Source organism: Abramis brama (assembly GCF_963993115.1).
Source record: "Abramis brama genome assembly, chromosome: 6".
Taxonomy (NCBI): domain Eukaryota; kingdom Metazoa; phylum Chordata; class Actinopteri; order Cypriniformes; family Leuciscidae; genus Abramis; species Abramis brama.
In genome coordinates this window covers 32,441,960-32,462,126 of record NC_139968.1, presented here as the reverse complement: position 1 = coordinate 32,462,126, position 20,167 = coordinate 32,441,960, and positions in this window count along the sequence as shown.

Here is a 20,167-nt window from a genome sequence, read left to right as displayed (position 1 = left end):
CTTCTGCAGGAGACGCAGAAAAACTGATCAAGAAGGCAAGAGTTGCTCTACTTTTAAGAGTTTTATGATTATAATTATTATATAAACAAATACGTTTAACTTTATAACAAATGCTAATACATATTTTAATTGTTTTGATATACCTATTATGTATATAACTAAATGTTTAGTTATTTTGTTTTGCAGTTTCTGTATATTACATTATGCATGTCTAGATCTATAATGACAGTGAACACAGCTCTTTACAAATCACACTGGAAATATGAACATAGAAATGCAAAACTACATTATTTCAATAATAAACCAACTTTTGTGTAAAGATGCTGCATTCTGCTGGTGTACAAATTAACATCGATATGAATGACGCTGTTTCACTTTGAGTTTTAATTAAGAATGATTTAATTTCACCATACAAATAATTCAGATGCTTTAATTTTCCTGTCTGCATTTGATTTATATTGTTGTTGTTGCTAAAACAGTTCAGACTCGTGAAGAAGAGATGACATCCGCTGTTCTCACATTCCACAAAAGGAAAGCACATAAATTGGTAAGAGAATAATTTATGTTCTGTGTCTCTGTATAAATTTAGCAGTTGGTCAGAATTAGATGTGTGTGACTGTTTTTGTATAATGATCCATCACACACAACAGCAGCTTAACCGATATTTATAAAAGCCATAAGATCATCATTCAATGCCAGAAACACTCCAAAAATGTGCTTTGAGTAAAAACGTAGTTTTTTTTAAATACATTTTTAAAGCAACTCAGAAGCATTGAAAGAGTGCATGATATTACAAACAAATGTATTTTTAGCAGAAATTTACTATCTTAACCCCTTCACGTGTAAGTTTAACTTTATACACCAAGTACCACCTCAGAAAATATTTGGCTCTCCAAGTACCACCATAATGACCAATATTAAAATACAGTAGTAGGCAAAATCTATAGGCCTATCTTATATTTAGAATACATAGTGCAAATGTCATTTACGTATTTTAGTTTGTCAAGAAATGTAAAGCATCGTTTTTGAAGAGACCCAGACAGCGACATAGTGTTGGCCCACATCTGGTACACGTGGATTCCACACGACCCGCATGTGGGCCGGATCTGGGCCGACACTATATTGCTGTCTGGGGAGGGTTTTTTTTTCTTACTCTTTTACGTAAGAACGAGCCTATATTTAATCTGTTAAATAATGCAAAATAACTGAGGAAAAATGCAGGGCTGCCAACTCTCACACATTCACCGTGAGACTCACACAACCCTGTTCACACGCTCTCACGCCACACATCCATTTTCTCACGCCGACAGACTAGACATAGTTACTTTTAATATGAAAAAAATTAATATGTGGCAATCTACTGTACCTAATATTTATCAAAATTATTTAATATTGAATCAAGATTGGAATCAAATCCCAATAATTGAATTGAAATCTTGAAATTTGTGTTAAGCAGTACAAACAGCCTATAGTACGGTGGCCGAGAGAGCTCAACGCGCTGCAACTGAAGAAAACACATGCAAATAGAAAAACACCTGCAAATTAAGAAAACATCTTAATCAGTTTCACAACACATGTGTGCTCCAAATACTCACAACACAAACAAATACAGAAACGCGCTGCAAATAGGACAGAACACAACGGAAATGTTTCCGGGGAACCCAATAAGTGACGGACCCGGCTGGGACGTGCTTACAGCTGTCTACTTTTATTATTATTATTTTTTTTTGCAAAACATACAGAGATGACACGTTTATGACATACAACTTTGTATACAATATACAAAATGTATTTACAATATGTTCAATGCATAGACGGTTCAATGTCATACGAATACTAAAAAGAACAATGAGCTGAAGACGAAAATAAATAAATAAATAAATAAATAAAAAAAGATAGAGAGAAAGAGGGAAAGACATTAATCTATACATCAGTTACATTGTACACATTTTATCATGTTATGTTAAAATAAGTTTCATAAGAAATGTTAGAATGCAGCTAGGGTCCAAATATGAGATGGCAAGTTTTAAAGTTGAGACACTCACACACAGATATAACGCATATTTTAAAAACTTTGTTGTATAAAATGTATATTTATTTGCAACAGTTATGTTAACAGCAATAATACTATATTTCTGGTAAGAACAGCTATTCAGCTGATGGACACGCGCTGCGTTGTCATGGGAACATCCCAGGTGAAAATAATGAGGAAATTACGTTGTCTTTCGTTGCTCCCTTCATCAACATAATGGCACACAAGTGCCCCGCTCCCTCCAAAGTGCCCAATTCAAGGGCTCTGCCGTCTGCCCTTTTAAGAGAGTAGGGCATAGGTAAAGCTCACGAGATAACCACGTCCCAGCCGGGTCCGTCACTTATTGGGTTCCCCGGAAACATTTCCGTTGTGTTCTGTCCTATTTGCAGCGCGTTTCTGTATTTGTTTGTGTTGTGTACTTTTGCAGCGCGTTTCTGTATTTGGTTGTGTTGTGAACTTTTGCAGCGCGTTTCTGTATTTGGTTGTGTTGTGAGTATTTGGAGCACACATGTGTTGTGAAACTGATGAAGATGTTTTCTTAATTTGCAGGTGTTTTTTCTATTTGCATGTGTTTTCTTCAGTTGCAGCGCGTTGAGCTCTCTCGGCCACCGTACTATAGCCTACCAGTCATTGTAACATGTTGTCACTAAACTTAATTCAATTCTATTTAGTTACCAAATCTTTTGACAATCTTTTGATACAAGTTGTTTTTTTACATACCCCCCTCCCCCTTTCCTTCCATAAATCTCACTCCAAACTAAACTCAAAAGTTGGCAGCTATGACAATGAGAAATAGTCATCAGTTGCCATGTCCGTAATTTATAGCAAAACATCTACCAATAATTCGATCTCAAACAGATTCAATTAAAGTAGATATTATTCCACCACCTGCATGACATCATTAAATAACGTAGTTGAATGACCAGTTTGCGACAGTACGGTTTCGGGATACAGTCGAGACTAGCCAGTTAAGCTACCGTAGTTAGGCTATAGCTTACCGTACAAAGTTAAGCATCAAGTTACGTCGTTGTACGTGAAACGCATCCCTAATCCGCACTTCTCTTGCCAGATTGAAGCCACGATGACAGTTTCATTGAACATTTCATCATCCACCAGTAACATTAACTTATATTTAATTTAGTGATTCCTCTACATACCACTAGAGGGAGCCTGCGTACTACACTTTGAGAATCAGTGTTCTAACTGACCCCCCAGAGTGAGCTTTTCCAAGGCAAACCAGAGAATGTCTAATAGGAAGAGAATTGGCACTCTCTGCTTACTTCCGGTTTCTGGACTGGCTGCAGTAACACGTCTCTGTCCATGCGGGGGCGCTCGCAGGCGAGTGCAGAATGAATGGAGGTCTATGGCGAAAAACCCTCAAAATCCACTTTTCTCAGGATATAATTTTTTGTCTAGTAATTTGAATGTTGTATTCGAAAGGAGATGCAAAGAAATTACACATTGCTGGGTGTTAGATTTTTTAGAGTCACTTATTTGCTTTAAAAAGTCTTTCAAAATGTCAATGACGTCAGAATGCTGACGTCATTAGCAGAATGCTAGCGTGTTATGGGCAACAACAACTCAACCTGTAAGAAATCGAAGAGAAATAAGTACTCGTTCATTCAACTTTCGACCTATAACCCATGTTGAACTTGCAAAACCTACAATAAAATCTGAGATTTCTCAACGGCAATCGGGTGAAAGAGACACATTTAGCCGTCTAGCCCCATTGACTCCCATTCAGTCTGCACTCGCCCGCGATCACCTCCAGTGGAATTCTAATGGAACTGCAACCAAGATCGATACAATGGGGCTAATAGGAAGTGCCAAGGCTCTCCGTAGACGGGCTCTGGGCAAACGAAATTTTAGGTTCCCCTTATTGTTTCCATGACAACGCGCCATGCTTCTCACCTGTATCGCTTTAATTTTTCCTTTTTTATACAAAATATTCACAAACTTGATTACCATGTCATTAACTATCTGATATTCCGATTCTCAAATACGTGTACGTTTGTTTTGTCGTTTAAAAACCTTTGTTTGCGCCATAGTTCAGAGAGTCCTGTCAGTCGGATTTACAGCACGTGAATTCATCAGTTTCTCCCGAAATACATGTAAGTAAGTGGTCGGTGAATTGGAAGTACAATAGAGTGATCTTTATAGTTACTTACACTATGTGTATCTGATATGAATAAAACACGTCAGTAAATTATATTTAAATGGATTGTTATTGCTTCTTCCATAGACATCATTTTACAAACTCCACATGTAGGCTATTGTTTTAGTGCTTATGTGCATTTAAATGTCTGAAACCTAAAATAAACATTATGTGGTTGAAAACACTGCATAGTTGTGATATATGACAAAGCGCTGAGCGCGTCCATCTCTTTTTTTTCTTTTTGTTTTTGCATACTTCTGGCAGATGGGATATTGTTACAGCAAAAATCTCATATCAAATATTTTTTGTGTCCAATTTTGATTTACTTCATTTTAGAATCATTAAGGTCAGAAAGTAAAATGAACATCACAACAAAAATAATCTATCTATCTAAGATGTCTCTCTGTCTGCTGTAAGGGTCACACTTCTGATGTTTGTTTTTTAGTATTATCATCTCTGGATTGATGAAGAGGAAAGTCATGTTGTGTATACGCCTATTGCCATAAGATGATGATCAAACTTCAATGATGAAGATGACAACATGTTTCATCAGGAAATCACAGAGGACATGATGGATTCAAGAAATGGTCTTCTAAAAACTTCTTTGACTTTAACTAACTAATTATCTAAATCATATGGCACAGGGCATATGATTTTTTTTTTTGTCTTAAAGATACCATGTGTGTAAAACTCTCTCTCTCTCTCTCTCTCTCTCTCTCTCTCTCTCTCTCTCTCTCTCTCTCTCTCTCTCTCTCTCTCTCTCTCTCTCTCTCTCTCTCTCTCTCTCTCTCTCTCTCTCTCTCTCTCTCTCTCTCTCTCTCTCTCTCTCTCTCTCTCTCTCTCTCAAGTGCAAAATGTAGATGCAAAATAATCACCATGAGGAGTGGAGACTGCTGTGGTCTCATTTATTCACATCTGTACAGAAATGTGGTTTGATCTGTTGTACAAACAGGTTATGCATGAGCTTGTAACTGCTATGTGTTTGTGTTAATGTCGTGTGAGAGCGTGTATGAGATGTCAATAGCGTGTGGTTGAAGGTTTTTTTTTTTTTTTTTTCATTACTGCTCACATGAAACTGTTTGACTTCTGCTTTAGATAAAACAGCTTTACTACAAAATACTAAATCCAACAGGAAAAATTCTCAAACCAAAGAGAGATGTTACTGTGTGAATGTGAAATATGAAATATGGAAAATGCTCCAATATTTCTTTGTATTTTAATTAATTTATCTATATTTTAAATTTATTTCTGATTATCCACTTATAGCACGACATCGAAGTAATAACTGGTCACTCCTAAAACTCCTTCCAACAGATACTAAGACCCAATGATAAATACTTTGATGACAAATCGAGGACATGTCAATCTGTAGAGGTGTTTGTTGAAGTGGAATGTCTCACATGTCGTGCTGCAGCAAAATGGTTTTATATGAGGTGTGCATATAGTATGGGACCTCCCCTGTTTGGCCGTTAATTTATTTATTTTTGGTATTTGTTGGCACCTCAAGTGAAAAAAAATGGCAAGTGTGAAAAAATAAGAATAAACAATAAAAAACATATTTGAAGAGTATAAGATGACACCAAGTTACATTAGTGAACTTCTTAAGCAACATACATCCTCTAGGCCTTTAAGACAAAGGTTTCAGAAAACCATTCCTAAGTTTCGACTAAAATTAAAAGGACACATTCTCTGTTGCAGCTCCTCGTTTATGGAATAGTTTACCCCTCCATGTTAGATCTTGTGCCACCCTTAATGCATTTGAATCTCATTTAAAGACTCATCTTTTTGCATTTGATTTTTTTATTTGATTTGTTTTTAAATGTGCTATATAAATAAATGTGATTGATTGATTTAATTGATTGATTGATTGATCAAAGACACTGCGCCTATAGATAATAATTATAACAAAGTAGAAGTAAAATATGAGGCTTCAATTCCCCATCCCCAACTTACCTTAAACACTAGTGCAGAGGTCTTCAATCCTGCTCCTGGAGGTTCACTGTCCTGTAGAGTTTAGTTCCAACCCAAATCAAACACTTCTGAATCTGCTGTTCGCGATCACTTGAAACTACAAAGGCAGGAGTGCTGAAGCAGGTTAGAACTAAACCCCCCAGGAGCAGGATTGTAGACCTCTGCACTAGAGAATTCACTTCACTTTTAGTACTGCCTGTCGGTACAGGATCCGTTCCACCTGCACGATCCGTTTCACGCATGCGTAGTAGACGCAGTAGAAAACGCACATGCGCAAATGATAATTCTGTTTTGCGACGATTTACGACACTGCACGATCTGTTCCATGCATATTATTTAAAAAAAAGAAATGCATATTATGTTCCTTATTGTCTTCTGTAAACAACATTGACGTTGGGCTGTTTAATATTCCGGCCCGTCGAGTATTTAAAAAATTGTCTTAAGATCGCATTCATTTTGCCTTTTTCTTGCAATACTTTTTGCTATATACAGCATATATTGCGTTGCATATCAATCGGAATACCAGATATTTCATGCCATAGCTAACAAATGTAAAAAAGGAAAAATGACATAAAAGCAGCTCATCATTCATTCAGCGCTGTTGTGGCTGCGGTGTGTGTGTCACGTAACAAGCAATGACGCGTCACCATGGAAACCAAACAGACAGCGACTTAAGCGCATAGACTTGTACGTTAATGTTTTTTCCTTTTTTGGAAACTCAATGAGAACAAATTTTTTTGGTAACCGCTTGCACACCTGTTTAGTTTTTCCTTTGATTTTTCTGCTATTTAGTTTCTTTGCTCCTCTGGATTTGTGGATGTATCCTGAGTGACTGATTCCATTTACCGACCTTTATCGCCCGGCTTTCGCTCCACTGTCTGCCATGTACAGTACAGAACCCGGTTTTGTTCATTAAATGTTCTGATCTGCCTTTGCTTTTTATGTTTTATTTTATTATAGGCCTACTTAAAATAAATTTGTATATTCGTTTTTTTCGTTTTTTTCCACAAATGTATGACTTTTGGAAGTGCAAATTGATTGTCATATGCAGTTTTAATAAAGTTGAATTAACGTAGCCTTCTGTCATTTTTACTCTTCTAACGTTAAGTGTACACTTGCAGGTGTTTTGTTTCTAATTTACTTTAATAAGGATACACAATATTTAAAAAGTATAGGCTATAATTATCTAACATCTGACTAATTAAAAATTAACCTCAAAACATAAGATGCTAAATGGGGGATAACGTTACACAAATATGCCGCAAGTTGTGCCATCGCATGCGTGGTTCCGATAGTGTAGGAAAACCGTGACGTTTTCTACTACGTAATTACGCGCATGCGTGAAACGGATCGTGCAGGTGGAACGGATCGTGTACCGACACTGCCCTCTACTGGACCAGATAAGCATCCAACTCATTTAGGTTCTCACACTGCATGATAATAAAACCTATTAATAAATGTGCATAGTGAGTGACACATGATGTTGATAACCATACTACACTTTGTTGATAACCATAGCCTACTGCCGCAACACTAAGCTGTCACTGTGTTTCCTTGAATTAATTTAATATCCCCACATCATTATGTGTTTATATCCGTTGCTTCTGTATTATTATGACCGCCGCTAGCGTAGCTAGCGAAAGTGGTCATATAGGGATTTTTTTTTTTTTTCCGTCATCTACTGAATTTTTCGTCAACGATACCAGGGACACCGAAACACCGGGGAACATGAAATTTGGTGGGCATGTAGCCCCACTAGACTTTTACGGAAAATTTTCGTTTGGTCCCCGGGGGCCACCCCCACCCAAAAATTGCAGTTTTTCCTAAATAACTACCTGAACCGTGGCACCAAGGATGAAGAAATTTTTATGGTATGTTGGTCTTAAGGGCCCACATCAACCTAGCCCATAATCACTCATTTGTGATTTGCGCCCCTCCCATAAAAAATGAAAATGCAATATTATTCTGCTTTAATCGCCCCTATCTTCAGTTGAGATGTTCAGAACTGCACCATATTTCATGTGTATGATTAACTTGACATCCTCTGGTGGTATCCTCTGCTAAGTTTTGTAGAATTTCATCCATGGGGGGGTATAAAATAAATTCATTTATGTGCACATTTAGTGACTGTACACTCATCGGCCTGTAGATGGTGGTGTTGAGCGAAGGGTTGCTGGTTTAGGATGATACTGTCACACACACACACATGCAGGAATACAAACAAACGCAAGCATGCACACACACTGACATCCACACGCACAGACACACACCCATACACACACATACAAATCCACATGCACAGACACACACACACAAACACACACGCGCACACACATGCCTCTGGGTTAATGCGAATTAGCTCAAGGATATAGGGAATTTTAGGAATATTAATATTTATGACTCATGGTCATAATTCATAAATCGCATATGCATTTACTTTATCAATTATAGGAAATGCCTCGTTCTGTACTGTCTGATCATTACAGTTAAGAAGAAGTATTCCTGTTTACAAAACTCCAAGAAAGTTTATCTTCTGGCCACGAAGACAAAACCTCTTTGGGTTTATAAATTAAAACTACTCAAAGTAGTTTTATAATATAGAGCCTGTAGCTTTATAGATCTTTTGTTTCATTGACTTTATAAAAAGTGGGTTTTCAAACACAGAGACAGTTAAAAGTATAAATGGGTTTATTAATAAAATGGCACACGCTCGAGATTATAAGCTACAAATATAAACGTACGTAAAAAAATGCAAACAAACACATAAACATTTAACCGAACAAAAACATAAACATAGCGTGATCAGAATGAAAATGAAAGAAAGAAAGAAATAAAGAGTTAAGAGATAGAGGGTAACTTAATTCACAGACCTACAAGCTAAACACCAGGAATCAGCTGTTAGAGAGAAAGATACTTGCGAGATGTGGTACTCTTTCAGTGTGATGCTGAAAAGGGGACGCGCGCGTGCGCGTGTCCGGCTGGTTTGCGTCTAGCTTTGTCTTCTGGGTCGTTTCGCAAAACGATGTAAAGGCTCACTTGAATTTAACGTTACCGGAAAATAAGGTTCATCTCCCGGGATGGGAGAGGTTTACAGTCTTTGTTGCAAAGGACGCAGCTACGACTCGAACATGTGCTCGCTCGATGGAGAAGGCCAGGGCCTCCTCCAGATGTTCCTTTGGAGAAGCGCTGCGCCGAGGAAGAGGGTCCAGAGAAGTTGGATGAGTTGAGAGTGGGATGAGAGCGAAGAGAAGAGAGAGAGAAGTGGGGGCCTCTTCTTTTTAACAGACATCTGTTTACGCCCTGTTTTGGGGACAGAGCGAATCAAAACTTCTGATCTGTAGCGGGAAGCAGTCTTCTTTGTGTGAGGAAAAACACGCCCCCTTTTACCATATGTCTTATGAGGGAAAGGATTCATACTTAGAAATATGATATTTCCTGGAACAAATGCATATTATTGTACTTTGCAGTCAAGATTCGTCTCTGTGAGATGGAGAGGATTACAGAGATATCAATTATGACAGGTAAAGATTGGGGAAACATAACGTCACACTTATATGCATAATTACACACAAATAAAGTTTGATTAAACACACAATAAAGTTGTCAGTGTTTCCGTTATGGCAAGTGACGACACTTTGAGAAACATAGGAATACATATCAACATTCAGTGGCTTGTTATGTGGGGGAATATCTGTTTCAAAGTCCAGAGTGTGTGTGTGTGTGTGTAATGCTGGAATGCCTGCTTTCCTGGGTCGTAAAGTTTTATGGTCTGAGGTAGGGTTACAACAAGACACGACTGAGGAATTCCCTTCAATGAACATTTAGAATTCAAAACTATACTCTATAGAGCAAATTTATTTGCTATAGCAAACCAAACCTCTATCACACGTGCATATAAGGTACACACATTATAAAGAAAAATAACAGATATTTATCTTATTCTCAGTTATACACAAAAGGGTGTTTGTGTGTGTGTGTGTGTGTGTGTGTGTATGTGTGTGTGGAATGTCACGAGTCTGTGAAAAGTCACAGGGAGTCCATGCTGAAATGGGGGTTTTAAAAGGGATTCTAAGAAAACAGGGTTTCCTTATGTGACTCAAATGTCCCTCGGGGGAGCCACAAAGATGCAATTTTGACCGTTCAAGCAGACTTGGAGACGCCATGACACTCGTTGTCTGTTTGGAGATCAGGATTTACTAATTTGAACAGCATGTGACCGCATGTCATAGTCATTGTCGTTACATACACAAACACACACACATACACACACACACACAGACAGACATGCACATACTACTACTTTTTTTAGGTATATACATAAACACGCAATACAGCCTAATTGCTCCACGTCATTTATTTTTGTGGAAAGCCAGTGCAGGCCTGAGCGGCGGTCATATTTTGTACCGCCATGCGGTACATCTAGTTATACATATAAAGCCTGGATGGCTCCTCGTGTCACAAAAAAATTCAACTGATTATAATGAGAAAACATTACCTAATGACTCATCGTGTTATGTCCTTAGTCTCCCTGCTCATTCTTACAATGCAATTTCCTACAAGGGCAGTACTGAATGAAAAATCTAGATCTTTTTGCTGAATTCTGTACCCACTTACATACACCCAGAACAGATGTTTTTGAGAAATGGTACACTGATATTTCTATGTAAAATACATATGTATATAGAGTTACTTGAAATGGCCTTCAAAGTGTAAAAGATATACAATTATGTATTCTTTACTAGAGCACCATCTAGTGTCCTAACCAGGAATTCACCTTCCCAAGATTAGCCTTAAAGGGATGGTTCAGAGTAAAATCAACCTAGGGTCCTTTGCACTATGACCTCGAGCCAAACACCCCTCCAGAAGCCTTTTTTCCCTTGGTCGAACATTATTAAAGTTAGAGCTTATTTAGAGATATCAGCCGGATGGCTTAGTGCAGGCGCTAATGGATCAAAGGATGTATCTCGTAAATTACCCCACTAATAATGCCCAGGATGGTACCAAACTTATACAGTAGTGCAAATAGGTTCTGTACTCATAAAACGAGGCATTGGAAAGTAAGTACATCAGGAGTTTATTTACAAAGTCTGAATTCTCATCTTTCTAATCATCCCCCATATCTCGTTATTTTCAATATCTTCACCAATCCTTTCACAGAATTCCCTCCAATATTTTCTCAATTTGCCTTTTGAAATGCCCATCTTTGTATTCTATCTACCTTTTCTTTTTGAATATCTATTCCTATTTTACATAATATTGGAAAATGGTCGCTTCCTATATTGTTGTGAGTTATTACTTTCCAAGTACTTTTTCTTGCTGATCTGATACCAAAGTTAAATCTAAAGCTGACATTTTTCCACTTCCTATACCAATTCTAGTGCCCGACCCATCATTTATACAAACTAATCCTCATAAATCTAACATTTCTTCCACTACCAATCCATTATGATCTGTATTTTCACTTCTCCACAATGTATTATGAGAATTAAAATCTCCACACCATGCCATTGTTTGTTTACCTTTCTCACCTATTTTTTCCCAAATTTCCTATATTTAGTTGCTTACATGGATTATAAAGATTTACTATTTTTAAACTTTCTGATCCTTCCCATTTCGACTACCATTACCTCTTGTTCCATGTTGTCTGGGTGTTTTCTACCTGTACTTTTAGTCTTTCATTTATCATCTCCACACTGATTCCCTCTATTTCCAAATACTTTCTGCTGCTACATTTACATTTATTTACATTTATTCATTTAGCTGAAAAGCGACTTACAATTGCTACATATGTCAGAGGTCGCACGCCTCTGGAGCAACTAGGAGTTAAGTGTCTTGCTCAGGGACACATTGGCGTCTCACAGTGGATTCGAACCCGGGTCTCTCACACCAAAGGCATGTGTCTTATCCATTGTGCCACACCACCCCTTACTGCTGCTCTCACTATGATTTTAATTCTCTCTGTCCGACTTTTCGTTTGTGCTGAGCAATTTACCACTTCAACTATAAATGCTACAAAGACACTTTATCAATCTCCAGTGGATCCTTCTCAGTCTCTTCTATGCTTTTTTTCATTCTCTGAGGTGCAACTTTCTCAATTTATTTTGTTTTTGTTTCCTGTTCCACTGTCTTCAGGGCCTCAGCATATGTTAACCCATCTTCAACTCTTACATTTTGTACTTTCAAGACTTTTTGTCTCGCTTGGCATCCTCCGTACCCTGCGCTGTGCTCTCCCCCACAGTAACAACATTTGGGATTTACACCTTGTTCGCATTTACCGTAATCGTGCTCTCCTCCACATCTTGCACATCTTTGCTTCCCTCTACAAACTGCTGCCACATGACCAAATATTTGACATTTAAAACATCTTAATGGGTGAGGTACATATAGCTCATGAAACCTAAATATACCCTTTTAGGTAATTTATCCTCATCAAAATGTATCATCACAGATAGACTATCCTTCCTTTCTTTGTCTTTGACATACTGGTCTTCTTACCTCCTTCACTTCTGCTCCAGAAATTCTTTTTGATTATTTCTGTTGTCATGTTAATCAGGATTCCTGTTATTACCTCTCTTACCCATTTCTTCTCTTCTGGAACTGAACTTACTAATTTTTCCCCCAGTAACATCTTCATTCCTAGTGCCTTTTTCTGTTGCTTGTTATCTTTACAAAATAATAACAATTTACCACCCCTCAACATTTTTGCATTGTCAATCTGCCCTATCTCGTCATTAATCACTTTAGTTAATTTCAGCGGATTTATTGCAGATTCAGATTCGGATGCGAATTGTATCATTACCTTGTATTCCTCCTTTCTTCTCCTTATCTGTTGTCTTCCCTTTTCACTATCAGAATCCAAAACCTGACCCCAGTTTTTCTTTCTTTTTCAATTTTCAACTAGATTCCATTCATTACCTCCTCTCCCTCCATTCTCTGCACCTGACACTTCTTCCTCCATTTCCAGATCAGTTCCACAATCACCTAAGCTTCCTACCATGTGCACTCCACTCTCAATCCAGCTGTTGCCAACATCCTCCAGACTCCACGTTGAGCCAAAAACCTCCAACCGTCTTTTCCTATCCCCTGTTTCCACTGATCATCCTTGAGATGTTTCTACAACTTGATTGGAGTCCACCTGTGGTAAATTCAGTTGATTGTACATGATTTGGAAAGGCACACCAGTCTATATAAGGTCCCACAGTTAACAGTGCATGTCAGAGCACAAACCAAACCATGAAGTCCAAGGAATTGTCTATAGACCTCCAAGACAGGATTGTATCGAGGCACAGATCTGGGGAAGGGTACATAACCATTTCTGCAGCATTGAAGGTCCCAATGAGCACAGTGGCCTCCATCATCCATAAATGGAAGAAGTTTGGACCCACCAGGACTGGCCTTCCGACCAAACTGAGCGATCGGGGGAGAAGGGCCTTAGTCAGGGAGGTGACCAAGAACCTGATGGTCACTCTGACAGAGCTCCGTTTCTCTGTGGAGAGAGGAGAACCTTCCAGAAGAACAACCATTTTTGCAGTTCTCCACCAATCAGGCCTATATGGTAGAGTGACCAGACGGAAGCCACTCCAAAAGGCACCTGAAGGACTCTCAGACCATGAGAAATATTTAAGTTAAGTTCTGGTCTAAAGAAACAAAGAAGAAACCAGGCACCACTCATCACCTGGCCAATACCATCCCTACAGTGAAGCATGGTGGTGGCAGCATTATGATGTGGGGATGTTTTTCAGCAGCAGGAACTGGGAGACTAGTCAGGATCGAGGGAAAGATGAATGCAGCAATGCACAGATACATCCTTGATGAAAACCTGCTACAGAGCGCTCTGGACCTCAGACTGGACCTCTAACTTATTTAGAAAGATGTCTATATTTGGTTTTGCTCCATATTAGTTTAATTTAGAGGTTCACACATAGCATAGCATCTAGAAACTTAACTAAAATGTTCTATTTACTAATCTTTCATTAGTAAACATTGTTTCCAGCCTTCAATGTGCTCTTTGTCTAAAATATTACTGCTTTTTTCAACTAATAATAATCTTTATATTTCCCAGATATAGGGTGCTATTAATGCTGCTGTAGCATCACAGAGGGACTAAGGGCAAAATAATCAATACATAAACTCAATTAAGCATAGATTACTATCTCTAAAAATGTCATAATCTTATTAAATCAGCTATAATGCTTGCCATTCTGTTGTTCTCGTGTAATTGTTGCTACTGGAAACGTGAATTTCCCTAAGCAGATGAAGAAATGCATTTTTATTTTATTTTTTATGGTGATAGTAGCCTAAATCAGAGCAGTTGCAGCCACCAGTAGAACAACAACACATAATCCTGCAATAGGACATGAAAACACACTTGAATCTGTAGTGATAATTTAATTATAGACATAGGCTGATAATCTGGTTTACTGATATTTTGGACTGATATTCACAGCAAACACTGGTCATATACTCGCATACTCTCTTGAGTGTAAGTTATTACTTCACGACTGCTAAAAACGTTCTATTTAGTATGAATGTGTGTATTATGAATGTAATCTGGACGTACTGAATTCGCCATGTTGTTGTTATCATGTGATCTGACTACCAGCATCAGTAATGTTGCTTCACTGCCATTCACAAATCCTCTCCTCTGGCCTCATGGGATAGTAGAATGTCCATCATGTGCACACTTCAGAATCTCGCTGGAAGAAGTAGGTCATCTTTTTACCTACTCTTTTAAAAGTATTGTGAATTCAAACATACAGTACTTCTCTTGTCTTTTTCACCTACTTAATAGTAGGGAAGTCTGTCATTTCAGATCATATGCTTGATCCTTGGTTTGTGTTATGACAACCATGATCTGAGGCCACCTGCACAGTTTTGGCGCAGTGCCACCTAGTGGTCAGGAGATATAAATAACGTTTCTCTTTCCAAGGAAACTAAATTTAAAACCAGAATTTAGGTTACATTTTCAAGTGGATTACCAACGGGGTATGTTTAAGGTTAGGGGTTGGTTAGGACAATATAGCAATTACATTTTTACAATTAAACAACTAAATAATTTCTGAAAAGTAATAATACATATACAGAGTTCGATAATAAGTTATATAAAATAGTACAAATTGCTAATACACACACAAAAAAACAATAGTGTCCTAGAAACGCTGTCCTGAAACTGCAGGAATGCCCTACTCAACCGGGTTAGCAATGCAGTGTGAATCAATATGATTCAGACATCTCAGGAATCATAGAGCATAAGACACTCAAATATAAAATGTCAGAGTGCCTTTGATTTACAAGGGTTTATTACTGGGTCATTATCTGCTGTACACTGTAAAAAATGATCGTAATTTTAACGGTAAAAGACTGTAAAAATGCTACAGTGAAAAACTGTTAATTGGTTAACAGAAAGTTTCCGTACTATATACGGTAAATAACTGTGATAGATCTAACGGTACATTTAATGTAATTTTACTGTAACATACCGTTAAATTTACAGTTTTTGAAAGTGAAAAAACAACTCATTGTATAATTTACAGTGAAAAACCGTAAATTGACATTCCCACAATTCCCTGTGACACTTCACATTTGAGGTATTTTTGTTGAAATAACTATGTTTGTTTCTTCATAGTTTTCTTCGTTTTTTCTAATCAGTTATGTACATTAGGGGTTTATGTTACATTTAATGTTGTTAAATTAATGTTTATTGCATTTTTAAAATTTCATGTGTTACCATGATGGTGTTTAATGTTTGTGTGAATGACACTGTGCAGCTTCTATATATATTTGTATTAACTTTCTTGTGGAAGAACTGCTTGTGTTGAGCTTTGATTGATCATGTGACTCTCATCACTGCTGTGTTTGGTGGTTATCAGTGTACAAAACAGATATTAATACTTCAATAGGACGGTAAATTAACATTATATCATATTACTGAAATTTACTGTTATATTTACTGGTTTATACTGTAAAATTGACATGTTGTTCAGAATAGCACGTACATTTTACAGTTTAAACCAGTAAATATAACAGAACTCCAGTGTGTTATATGCTGGTTTAAACTGTAAAATGTACATGTTATTCGGTAAAAGCAATTACTGTTTTGTTGTATATTTTACGGAATTGTTCTGGTAACCCCAGCTGCCAGTTTTTTTCCGTAAAAACTACGGGATTTTTTTTACAGTGTAGATATCTTATTATAGGGCCCTCTATTGGACAAAGGTAGAGTTGTTATTCTTCCTAAAGTGAGGTCTTATTTTGACCCAAGATGGCGCTCTATGCAGCGGTATGAACAATTTGTTTAATGAAATGGCAATGGATCCAGGTTTGTGTGCTTAAATGGGTTTTATTTTTATGTTTGTCCCAGACAATGTCAAATATAAGATGTGGAAATAAATTTCTTTCTATAAAGACCTATAATACACTAAAACATTAAAAAAAACTAAATTAAAACAAAAGTGAAAATGACATTTTTACATCATACTAAACACCTTTAAATAAATGATCACCAAAATGTGCTGAATTACTATTAGCCTACTATTAATCAGAAAAGGGCAAGATTAATTTACACCAGGGTGGGGAACCTGTTCACATACAGGATTGCAATATATTTCTCACATCAAAACAATAATTAAACCTATATATTTGTATTTAAAATAATGGCTGAATCTGCTTGTTATGTGTAAATGTTTGATGCTATCTGCTGGACATGAGGATGCTGATACTCACACAGATCAAGTGCAGTCGATGAGACTTGAACAGAGCCGAATAAAGCCTGAAATCTGCTTCGCTTCTGTCTAATTTCAACCCCTGAATCAGTGAGTCACAAACTGTGCATGTTTGATCATATAACCGTTTAAAAGGTCATGTGATTTACATGAAGTGGATGTTTGATGTAATTTCCTCTAACTGCTCTGAACAGTTGCTGCTGTTCTTGTGCATTGTGAAGTCATTCAGATGGTGAAGGTTTCTAAGGTTCATTCCACTCATAACACTCAATTTATTTTACTCTACAAAGTAGTGTTCAGCTAAGTAAAGATTGGTCACATTTATTCTCTGCCAGGTTTTTTTTCTTTCTGTGCTTACTTTTGCTCTTCATATCACAACTTTTGATTACGCTTATAAGTTCTGTGATGTCTGAAATTTAATTTAGTGGTTCAGAAATATCACAGCATCCAGAAACTCAGCGAAAATACTCTATTTTTTAGCTTAACGTGCCATGGAAATGAGGCCCTTCACACACAAACTACATGCTTTTTGCAACGTGTTTTCTCACACACAAGATGTTTGTCCACCAAACAGATCAAACAGTTTCTGAAGAGACCTGACCACAGCAGGTTTCAGTCTGACTCACAAGCTGAACTACAGTGTGTAATGTGAGATGCAGAAACTTTTAAAGGGATACTCCACCGAAAAATGAAAATTCTGTCATCATATACTCACCGTCATGTTGTTTCAAACCTGTATGAATTTCTTTCTTTTGCTGAACAGAAAGGAAGATATCTAGAAGAATGTCAGTAACCGGACAGTTTTAGATACCATTGACTTCCATAGTATATTTTTTTCCTACTATGGAAGTCAATGGTATCTAAAACTGTCTGGTTACTCACATTCTTCTAGATATCTTCCTTTCTGTTCAGCAGAAGAAAGAAATTCATACAGATTTGAAACAACATGAGGGCGAGTATATGATTTTCGGTGGAGTATCCCTTTAACCTTGCACTTTGTTTTTTTTTTTCATTCACAACAATGGAATAAACTGAATAGGCCTATATATACATCCATTTTAAAATCACTACAGTTATTAAGTTATATTTTTATTGAACACAATATGTTTCTATTTTGACATATTTAATACAGTCAGACAACTATAGCTTTCAAAAAAGTGAATGTTAAATGTTTATATATATATATATATATATATATATATATATATAACGTGCTAGGTAGTTACTTATTTACAATTAATTACATGACAACAATTGTAGTTAGTAACAAAATCCATTAAGGTAATTTAGTCTAAATTGATTACTTTTAATTACTTTCCTTTTTTTTTTTTTTTACAAGATAATCTTGTACCATAATTGATTTTTTTTTTTTTTATACAAAGAGAAAGAAAATATATTCCATTCTTTATTAGTTTGTGAAAAGCTATTACGTTATTCAATAATACAAATGTAAAATTACAATTAACAATTTGAAAACAAAAGCAATCAAAAGAAAAGACTCATTAAAATATTTTTTTATTTGTTTACCTGCTTGTCATGTGACCATTAATTGACATCAGAGAACCGTGAATGTTATTTTACAATTTATTGTTATTATTATTATTATTAATATTATTGACATAATTGTATTACTGACCTAACTTATTAACTTACAGTTCAAGTATATTAGGTCATAGAGGTTCAGCTGACAAAAGTTGGGGATCCCTGCATTGCATGTCATTATGAAATTACATGAATTGTGTTTGAAAGACAAAAGCCTTCCAAAGACAGAAATACTTGATTAAATGACACACTGATTGATAATTCAAATAATAATTAATGTGTTTGTCAGGTGATTAGATATTAGATACAGTATGTGTTGCAATGTTGAGAAGACTTGTTAAAAGTGAAATTATTTCCGTGAATCCAGTGATCAAATCCTTCGGGTCTCAGTTTTCAGTGATAGTCACATGACTATTGGCTGGTCTGTGTGTGCAATTCCACAAACCTGGAAGACCTTCTGAACGTATATAAGCAGTATAGGCTTTTATAGAATGGAAAATTGAAAAGATAAATATATATATATATATATATATATATATATATATATATATATATATATATATATATATATATATATATATATATATATATGTTAGAGGGATTCAGTGAGTTATGAATCATTTACTGCCATTGTGAGAATGACATGTAATTATATAATCACTTTTTTTATTTTTATTATGGGTTACTACCCATACATACATATATATATATATATATATATATATATATATATATATTTATTCATAACACGTTCAGAGCATGTGAACTGAGAGCGTCAAACTCTGTCGGGGGAGGACTCACACATCAGACAACAGGGTGGGAGATTTCAGCAGACTGAACCATTAAAAAAAATGCTTCACAAGTTTGTTTTGTTGTGTTTGTGCTGCTGGAGTCTGATGGGTAAGTTATAAAATATTTTTTTACGGTGTAATTTTCTTTCTATTTCCGAGCAACAAAGTATTCTGCAGCTCATATTACATTATTTCCGGCTCTCATATATGAATCAAAATAATTTGATTTACTTACTTTGAATACCGGTCTCTGTTTTCATTGGAATTTTAAATTGAAATTTCCATGCCTTCTTTTGTGACTGGAAATTTATCTTGCCCAAAAATACAAAACCTTCATTGAACTCAGTTTAATTCACATTTATTTATATTGCATTTTTCGTCATACATATAGTTTCAAAGCAGCTTTACAGAAAAATGTGTGATAATACACACTATAGAAAATTTGGCAGTGGTGCATGTTGGACATCCAACATGTAGAGAGAGAAAAGCAAATAATTAGCGTAGCTGCTGTTTATAACATTAAGAAAGGATAATCATGTGTATTTGATCTGATATAACTGCATAGGTTTATGAATGCTTGGCTAAAGAGATGCGTCTTTAATCTAGATTTAAACTGGGAGAAGTGAGTCTGAGTCCCAAACATTATCAGGAAGGCTATTCCAGAGTTTAGGAGCCAAATGAGAAAACACTCTCCCTCCTTTAGTGGATTTAAAGATGTTCTTGGTACTATCAGAAGCCCAGAGTTTTGGGATCTTAAAGAGCGCGATGGATTGTAAGCCGATAGAAGATCAGTTAAATACACAGGAGCTAAACCGTTTAGGGCCTTATGGGTCAGTAGCAAAAACTTTGTAATTGATACAGAACTTAATAGGTAACCAGTGTAGAGATGATCAAATTGGTGTTATGATCATATTTTCTTGAGCTTTTGGACTAATTGTATCTTTTTTTTTTTTTT